This window comes from Alnus glutinosa, chromosome 4 (genome assembly GCF_958979055.1).
Source record: "Alnus glutinosa chromosome 4, dhAlnGlut1.1, whole genome shotgun sequence".
NCBI classification, from domain to species: Eukaryota; Viridiplantae; Streptophyta; class Magnoliopsida; order Fagales; family Betulaceae; genus Alnus; species Alnus glutinosa.
In genome coordinates, this window is record NC_084889.1 from 16,802,609 (window position 1) to 16,812,712 (window position 10,104).

The following is a 10,104-nucleotide window of genomic DNA, read 5'->3' on the forward strand; positions in this document are numbered from 1 at the left end:
TTTTATGTGTTGGGTGATTGCATGTAGCATTGTGGGAACACCTTCTTCAAGAAGGAATCCAAATCATTTGTCCTGAAATAAAGCAATAAGGAATATTCCCCTTGATGTAGATTTGATGAGGTTGATTATCCTAAAGCTCAGGCCTGAGTGTTTCAGTGATATTTAATGAAACTTTATTTTGTGCAAGGTGAGATGAAAAACTCATAAGGTACAAAAAAAATATATTTAAATCAGGAGTATTAAGGAAAAAAGGTAGTGAACTAAGTAACAGTGTATTGACTTTGGTTCGACTATGAAATAAGTTCATGGAGGGGTAATACGTAATAAATAAGTATGTCGTAGGGATTGATTCATTAATTTGAAAATACATATTAGAGTGCAGTCATATTTGTTTAGTGGAATCAATTTGTGATTAAATAAGGTCATGTGATATTGTCATATACCTATTTAAAACTAATTGTATTTTTTTCCTTTAGGCCCTTCTTTGAGCTAATGTAAATTGACCAGATACTATAAGCCTCGGTTATGTATTTATTTATGTTGGATTGTTTTATTTAATAAAACATGAGACAAAAAAATTTGAGCCTGCAAATTCATAAGCAAAAACTTCTAGTTTCCATGTGACATTACTACATCAGAGATAAATTCTCGCAGCGGAATATATTTTTTTTTCTAAAGTCTTAGGAATTGATAGCATAACACAGTAGAGCTAACTGAAATACCTCGATACATTTATTAAAAGTTACTTAGTGAAAATAAAATATGACTTCTAAACAACCAAGTGTGTGTTCATGTGCAACAAAATATCTAAAGTGAGGAAAATAAAAGAGACAATATATTTGTTGATAAAGTGGAAACTCTATGAAAAGAAAAACCCCTCTGGGGCAGCCAAACTCAGGAAATTAACTATCTAAAGACAAAGCAAGTTACAAAGCACTCGTACTCACAAAACCTATTGCAGTAGTCATACCTTTAACTATAACACGAAGCCCATCGTGGATGCTTACCAACCAAGTCTCCTACTTGAAGGGGTCTTTGATGAATTCATTTACCTTAGGGCCGACCCCTAAGATAGACTTCACACAAACAATGGTAGCACACACCTGCAATAGCTAGAGAGCTAGCAGATCTTCAATTCTCCCTAAACACCCTCTCTAAGCACTATGGAATTCTATACTGAATTCTTATAAATAACAAGCTTAGAGGCCTTTTTATGTAGGCTTTAGAAAACCTAATTCTAGACAAATTTAGACTCTGGCTGTCGAGCGTCCGGATAGAAGATAGCCTTGTTCGGACGGTCTTCTGCAACCGCTTTTCCAAAATATCATGATTTTTCCCAAAACAGGACCATGTCCGAACGGTCTTCGCTGTAACTCCTTTCCGCGCTTGTAAAGGAAACCCAGAATATTCTGGAATGCTAGATATTGTTCGGACAAGTTGCCAAGTCGTCCGGACGTCTTGCAGAAACTCCCCAAATAAGTGTCGACTGAAATGCAACTCCGAGTAGAAATTAGAGAAGCTTGACCTAGAGTCTGGACAGTGTTGCCCTGACATCCGGACGTCTTCAACGCTGAAGCTTCTAGACACTGTGGGGCATTCGGACGCCTTAAAAAGGCCTGTCCGAACAGTTGCACAGGAACCGGCTAGCTGACTTGGAATTTGCATGGAATCTTCATTAACATCTTCTAGAAACTTGTGACAAGGTACATGGCTTGAAATAAACATTGTTCATAAAACTTGAAGATTCTAAATAAGACCGATTATCCTGTTAAAATAGCAACCATTACATAAAGTGTTTTTGTCATCTAGAATGTAGCCAACATAAAATACTAACACTTAGGTTTATCTTTACATGCCATATGCACACTAGGTGCATCAAAATTAGTGCCACAAACGGCACATAAGTATACAACATAGAACATGCCAAACATGGCATTGTTATAAATATTTACAGGCCATAAAATAAAACACACATAAATACAACTAGTAATTTCTAAGCTAGCATATAATAGTTTGATAATGGTTTCAAAAACCATCAAAACTCGCATATGGGTCCATGCCTTCATCGTCCAGATCTGCATCAGTAACTACGCATATAACACAGAAAAAAAAAAAAAAAAAAAAAACTAATGATTAGATTATTTTTTTAAAAAAAATAATAATATTATTATTACTATTTTTTTATGGTGTAATTAAAAGAAATTAAACTTTTGATACAAAAAAAAAGAAAAGAGAGCTTGCAAAATAGAGGGACCTGTGGCTGTGAGTTAGCTTCATATATTTTTTTCTCTTTTATTATGGACGTCCTTAATTCGCGTAACGTGCAAGTTAGTTGAGCCTTCTTCTTCAAGCCATGTTTACCCTGTGTTCTGATTTAAAGACACTGTGGTCTCTCTTCTTCTTCACCTTTCCACTTGACAAACAGAAGCCAATATAATCAGCAACAGGTATCTCCTTCTTTGCTTTCTTAAAATCTTTATACCATTTTAGGTTTAAAATTATCTCTACTGATATATATATATATACACACATTTGGGTTGGAACACCACACCCACATAAGTCAGGACACATCTATTTCTTTTCTTTTCTTTTAATTTTTCTCTCTTCTTCTTTTTCTTTCTTCCTTTTCTTTTTTCTTCTTCGTTTTTCTTCCTTTCTTTCCCTTACCACCTGATTATAGAGAGACAAGAGAGTTTGAGATGAGGGAGAGATTGGGAAGCAGAGAAGGGGGAAGGAGGGGGGAAGATCGACCGAGTGAGTGGGGGAGGGAGAAGACCCAGCCGGTGGGCTGGAACCGGACTGGGCGGACGACGCCGCCAGGCCGGCAGGCAACGGCCCTGCGTTGGTGACGTCACCAGAGGGCGTTTTCCGGGCGATTTGTCCGGTACCCATATAGTAGGAAGCTCATTTTCTCCATGGGTAAGTGAAAATCCTAGTTCTTTTATCATTTGGGTTGTTTTTTTGACAGATTTTTGGGACAATTTCCTTGGGTAAAGCATATGAGTAGAGAGAAAAAAATTCTAAGTTGAAGAGAAGTTTTATTTGGTGATTTTGGATGATTTTGTGGTGTAATTTCCGGTTGAGTTTCTGTTGAACGGAGCTGTGGGCTTTGGCGACTGGGTACTATGTTATTTTGATGAGTTTTACATGCGGGTTTGGTTGATGAATGACTCGGTTGAGAGTGTGCCCTGTATTTCCTGTTTTGTGGGTTTTGGCCAACCGTGTATTGATGTTGGGTGTGTTTTTGTTCTGGCTGTGAAGATCTTGACAGTGGGGTGATCTTAGTTGATATTTGTTGATCCTTTGAGCTGTTCAGTCACTAAGTGATTGAAGAAGGATCCGGTCATATTTATGTGATAGTTTGATTAGACAGTGTTTGAGTTGTGACTTTTGTTGATCAATTGTGATAAGAGATATTATTTGGATTAGTGTAAGTGTATGCTTGGTTATGTGTTACGTAGGGAATTATATATATATATATATATATATATATATATATTTAAGAACTATTTTTATATTCTCTAATTTAGATAAGAAATTTTATACATGTAAAAATTTACTAAATTTTAAGATTTATGGTTATTTGTGATAACAAATATATTATATATAGGGAAAACTTCAATTTACCCCTATAAAGTTGTCACCGATTTGCAATTCAACCACCAATGTTTCAATTTTGTTAATTGCACCCCATTAAGTTTCAAAAATTTTTAATCCACCCCATTCCGTCCAATTGAGCTGTCTGAAGAAACGGAAGTGGACCCACGTGAGTGGCACATGCGATTTTTTGTCCAAAGTTGACAAAAATACCCTTACTGAAACGACAGCGTTTTGCCAAAACACTACCGTTTTATTAAGGGCATTTTCGGTAAGTCAGGACAATTTCGTTAATTCAGACGGATCAATTGGACGGATTGGCTGAATTGAAATTTTTTGAAACTTTATGGGGTGCAATTGACGAAATTGAAACATTGGTGGTTGAATTGCAAATCGGTGACAACTTCATGGGGGTAAATTGAAGTTTTCCCTTATATATAGGGTACTTTTATTTAAACTTTTATCTAAAATTCATAATACCCCTCTAAATTTAACCTTGTGATTTGTATAGGTAGAAGGACATTCCAAACTTTGGTTCATCAAGGTAAGGGGATACAACACCGAAAAACCCCCAACAAGATTTTATTACAAATCTTTGAGAAAATGTTGGGGAATTTTACGAAGCATTTACTTACGTAATTTTTATTTATTTTGATACCAAGCTTTTACTACCCATATGCTATTATTCGATAATTTTGTGCATAAATTACAGTTATGATTAAGAGCATTTTTAAAGTTATGATTTATGCATAATTAAAGTAATGATTATGAATAAAACATTCTATAGTTTATGATTTATACATTAATACAATTTTGAATGAAAAGAGGATTTAAAGTTTAAATTCTGTACATGATTATAGTTATTAAATCGGCTCTTACAGTTTAAAGTAAAATGTACAGTTATAGCAGAGCCTATAGAATTTCAGAAAAAGTTCATGTGCAGTAATTGTTTAACCCTGAGGCACTATTACAGTTATGATCGGTACCATATAGGGTAGCATGGCAAGCACACCAAAAGACGGTGTGTGCTACCGGTCGGGGTTGACCTTCACCTAGGGAAGTTCCCCAACCCGGCGACTCTCCCCTGTGACGACAGGCTAAGTCTATAGGTCCTTGGGACAAAAGCCAACGTGTTCCGCTCACGGGTAATAGCGGTGTATAGTCTATAAAGGGGTAAACTACAGTTACAGTTTTTAAGAGAAAATAAATGAAAAGGGTTTACTGGATCATTATAAATTTCTTATGCTATTACACATGTTCCTCATTCACTTGCCCATAAATTCTGTTTAATTGTTCATTAAGTTATTTTCCACCAACTGTCATTATGCATGACTTTAAAAAAATTATTATTATGGCATGAAAATTTTATAGCATGTTATATTTCTTTGGTGTTGTGCTTTCCTTACTGAGTTGTCGAACTCAGCCCTTGTCCTATAACCCTTTTCAGATGAAGGTTTACATCATTGTCATGAGAGGGGGAGTTCCGGTGGGACTCCTCGTCGTTAGTGATCCACAGATATGGCCGTATCAATGGGAAACTTGGACCCACTGCTTAGTTTATTAGCAGAAGATGTAGCCATTTGTAAATAGTAGCGGTTTAGTTTCCTAGGGACACCACCGTTGGCATGGACTGTAGAGCTAAAAGATTAAAGTAGTACAGTTTTATTTTGTTATGGTAACTGTACACATTACCGTCCTTTAACTAGATAGGAGGCTATCTAGCAATTATGATTTTTAGCTTTTGTATTACCTCCTTACTTTTGAGATGTAAATAACTTTTACCCCAGTGTAATATTTTTTTGTTACTGTTAATGATGATAGTATAATTAGTTTTATTACTTGTGTCTTAGGACTCTTTGTCTTTATTTTTACATAGACTCACTTAGTTCGCGTTTTCCCTTATATCCTAAAATGGGAGCGTGACAACATGGTATCATAGCAGTTGACCTGCTAAGAACCTAGGAAACATGGAAACCCAGGTTTAGGTTATGATGCATTACTACGCTCGTAATTGAATAATTTTATAAGTAATTATATAGGAACTCTAACTTTGATCCGTTTTAGAATTATGACGGAAGGAGGCAAGGAATCTTCTCAAGGCTTCGGAACTGAGAATTTCCAAAATATGGCACAAATGTTTCAAGCTATGGCCAGAGAATTCGTTACGGCCATAACCGACCTTAGAAGAGATGCACCTCGTGAAGAAGAATGTGGATGTCCGTTCAAACACTTTGAGCGTCTTCAAATTCCCTCGGTCGATGGAAAACGGGATCCCATGGAATGCGAGAACTGGTTGATCGATGTGGAGGAAATTTTACGACTTGCTGGCTGCATAGAAGAACAAAAGGTGCAGTACACCACATATCGACTATCAGGCGAAGCCAAAAATTGGTGGGTTGCCAAGAAAATCCGGCTAATTCAAGAGCTGGGTAATGAAGAAGCAATTTCCTGGCAGCGGTTCCAGAAAGAATTCCTTCAACAATATTTTCCTGAAATTCTCAGAGATGCGAAAGCCCGGGAATTCATGGATCTCACTCAAGGAAATTTGACCGTCGCTTAGTATGCGGGCCGTTTTAATGAATTAGTGTGTTTCGTTCCCTACTTGGTAGCTGACGAAGAGAATCGAGTGAGGAAGTTTGAACAAGGTCTCAACCCCCGAATCCATGATCGAGTGGTTTGTCTAGAGATTCGCGACTTTGTGGAATTGGTGAACAAGGCCTCTTTGGCAGTGGAAAGTTTAAAGAGGAACACTATGGCGATGGTGGAATCTTGAAAAAGGACTGCACCCCCACTGCATCAAAACCAAGTCGGATGGAGACGAAGACCGAATGGTAATAATCAAGAAGTCAGACCAAAAGGGAATGGGTTGAGTCCCTCAACCCGCACCCCTTGCCCTAAATATCAACGCTTTCACTATGGACCGTGTTGTATGGGGACTCATAGGTGCTACAAATGTGGACAGCTCGGCCACATCGCACGAGACTGCTCAAAAGGAGGCGATGTACCGTCCCAGGCAATGGATAACCGCAGACCACCTACTCAAGCCAGAGTTTATGCACTCACGTCAGGCGAAGCAAAGACTGAAAATGAAGTAGTTACAGGTATTCTACCCCTTTTTACTGGCAAGGCTGTTGTTTTGTTCGATTCTGGTGCTACCCATTCGTTTATATCAGTTAAGTATGCTAGGAGGTTTCATGTTAGCATAGAACCAATGGAAGTAGGAGTGCTGGTAGCCAGCCTAGTAGGAAAAACTGTGATATGCAGGTAAATAGTTTTGAACTGTCCAATTTGTATTGAGGGGAGGAATCTCACGGCTAATTTAATAGTATTTGATATGGAGGGGTTCGATATCATTCTCGGGATGGATATGGAGGGGATCCCTTACAATACGTTTAGAACTTTGACTGAAATTCTTCTAGACATTCATTAAAAGTCCTTTAATTTCCTTTACACTAATTACAATGAAACACGCGTAACAAATGACACAAAAGCATACATGGAAAGTTTACTAAATACAAGTAAATTTCTAAACATGTTATTTACAAAAGAGTACAAATATTAATAATCACAAAGCAATGGAACCTAACAACATTAACTTTAGATCTCTTAAGCTAGCAGTTAATCCAATCCATAATCTTCAGAATTTGCACAATCATCTATGAGATAGTGGTTATTACCACAACCCCATAGTTACATAAGTGAGCAAACTGTTCTTCAACAATATAATGTATTATGCTTTATTTAAGGAGAGAGCTAATATAATGATGAGATGACAATTTTGTATGCAAAGTGTTAAACAGTTCAATATAATCATTGCACTCCACTCGTTCTGAGCCATTACTCGATTAGCGACTATCTTGGAGACGTTCCTCCTACATTACTTTTTATTAGCATATTTCCACACTAACAGAGTACGTTCCACGTCACTCTTCTAGCACTTTGAGAGACGGTCCTCCCAATATTAATTATTATTGTTTTTGGTTCAGGCAACATTCCCATCCTGAACCTCTGGGAGATGTTACTCCCAATATTAATAGGTTTATTATTCACAGTATGCAATAATCATTTACACACATCCAATTAAAATAAAACATAAACATAACATTATTGAAATCAGTACTAGCCTTAGTAAGTATTTTATACTTACAGCCCTTTTGTGCAGTCTCAGTTCATTATCTGCAATAAATACATATATATGTGCATACAAGGTCAATATCATTACTTTTAGAAATTCATGCCTAAACATGACCCTTAATCACACATAAATATATTTTCCACAAATCACAACCCATAATATTCAACCCTTTTCCATAAAACACCAAAACATAATTCATTTTACAAATATCAATTTATTATCATTCGGGTAAAACACAACATAATAAACATTTGATAATTGAACTAAAATCCCACACCTAAATCACTTACATACTCATATATTCTCCATAACCCAAAATCAGCCAACACACCCGAAACACTATAACATAAAACAATAAAATCCAACCACAATAATTAGTACACATATATACATCCGGATGACATAACAAAACAGGGGAAACTATGCTTTACATGGATTCGTTCAAACAGTATAACCCAAAGCACGGTTCAACACCATACACAATCCAATTGAAAACCCATCTAGAAAATCATAATCAACTAACCAAAACACTGCTAACAGGGAACTCTATACCAAAAATATAGCCATTGCTAACTTCTAGAAATTACAACACACACTTAACTTCATCCGGTTAAAAAGGAACCCAACAACGTATTAAAATCAGTGACTATACGACTAACAAAACTCAAATCCATAACTCACCATAACACTCAATAACTGATTAAAACAGGGAACAACTAACAGGCTAGCAAGACCCAAAATACCCACAATCAGTCCATCAAACATCTCTAGAACATCACAAGCAACACGAACTTGAAATGAAACTCAGCCAAGAATAATCAACACCAAAATAGGGAACAACCAAAATATCATACACAGCTAAACAGGGAATCCAAATCCACAATAACCCAAAATCAGAACACCCAACAATAATATCTCCCACCAATTTTCGGTCAAAACACCACAAAACAATCCACTGGCCAGAACAACACACGCACATACCCACTGAAATTCATCAACACTCAAAACAACGGATTACACAATCATAATTGGCCGATCAAGGCACCAAAAACCTAAAGGCCCGAATCAACACAATCAGAACAAGGGAACACAAGTAATCGGCCGATAAACCTGACTTGGCCGATCGAAACCCAACACCCATTTTTCAATCAACACCTAATCAACAAGAAAACTCATAAATCAAACTATTTTACAAGAAATTACTTACATAGGGGGTTTCCGTTCTTCATAGAAAACTCCATCGAAAATTTCTCCTAACCGCCAGAATCGCGTCTTCGGCTCCACTGGCGTTGACCCATGAAGAGTCAGGTCTCACGGGTCGGTCAGATTTCTGGGTTTCACGATCGGAGCTCCTCCCGGGTCTGATGGGTTCAGCTCACAGATCCATCGAATCCTCTATTCTCAGCCTCTCAATTCGTCGGTTGCAAGGCTCATCGAAGGATCGGGTCATCTGTTTGGTCTTCCTGCCTCTCTCGGTCTCTCTCGATCTCCATCTCCATCTCTCCCTCTCTCACGATCTCTTAATCTCTCCCTCTTTGATCTCCCTGAATCTCTCTCTCTCTCTCTTGCAGACTCTCTTTTTTCTCTCAATCTCTCTCATTCGGTCTATGACTCTCGAGTGAAACCGAGAAATGAAGAACAAAGAAGATAAAAGAAGAAAGGAGAAAAGAGGATGAAGAAAGAAAAATAAGAAAGAAGAGGGGATTAAGCATCCAGGTGTGCGTGTTTTCATAGGGGCGGAGGCTTGTTTTATAGAAGATAAGATGAGATATTTTTTTTTCTAAAAATTACTAATTAAGTTTAGCAAAATATCAATAGATATTTTCTATGAAAACTTGGTAGTTAAGTCTTGTAAGATATTTTCACATCGGGTCTTTACCATTTTAATCTAACTCATTAAGATTATAATATAAGTCCATTTTGAGTCTAGTTCGTTTTATTGTCAATATTATTATCTCAATAATATTATAACACCATAAATATATATATAACACAATAATATTATTTATCAATATTTTTATATCAATTAGTCCACTGAATAATTTAGTCTGTCTATTTAGTAATCCAGTAATATTATTAGAGTCTAATAATATTATTCATTATTTATAAAATCAATGTTTATAAATAATAAGACTAAGGAATATTTATTTTCATAAATATTCATATACCCTTACTAATTTATCGGGGATAAAATATTGTGTCTGAAGCCACGTATTTTATTAACTGCTGGATGTGAATGTTGTTTCCTACAGTATTAAGCTGTTCGAGCAATGAGTCTTATGGATCGAGCGTCAACTCTAGACTTGTCTATTTTACTCAGTCTTAAATTCTAATTTAAGATATTTTATTTTATGACTTAAAATCTGGGGCGC

The 10,104-nt window shown here is 36.5% G+C and overlaps 1 long non-coding RNA gene across 1 annotated transcript; it reads right to left on the reverse strand.

Annotated features, from left to right (window-relative positions):
* Window positions 1-880: 880 nt before the first annotated feature.
* On the reverse strand, window positions 881-9,438 carry LOC133866876 (uncharacterized). The gene is made up of 4 exons (XR_009899937.1): window positions 8,940-9,438; window positions 7,745-7,773; window positions 2,255-2,413; window positions 881-2,087 (listed from the first exon to the last, which is right to left on the reverse strand). It is a non-coding gene; the product is annotated as an uncharacterized LOC133866876 (long non-coding RNA).
* Between the last annotated feature and the right edge of the window lie 666 nt (window positions 9,439-10,104).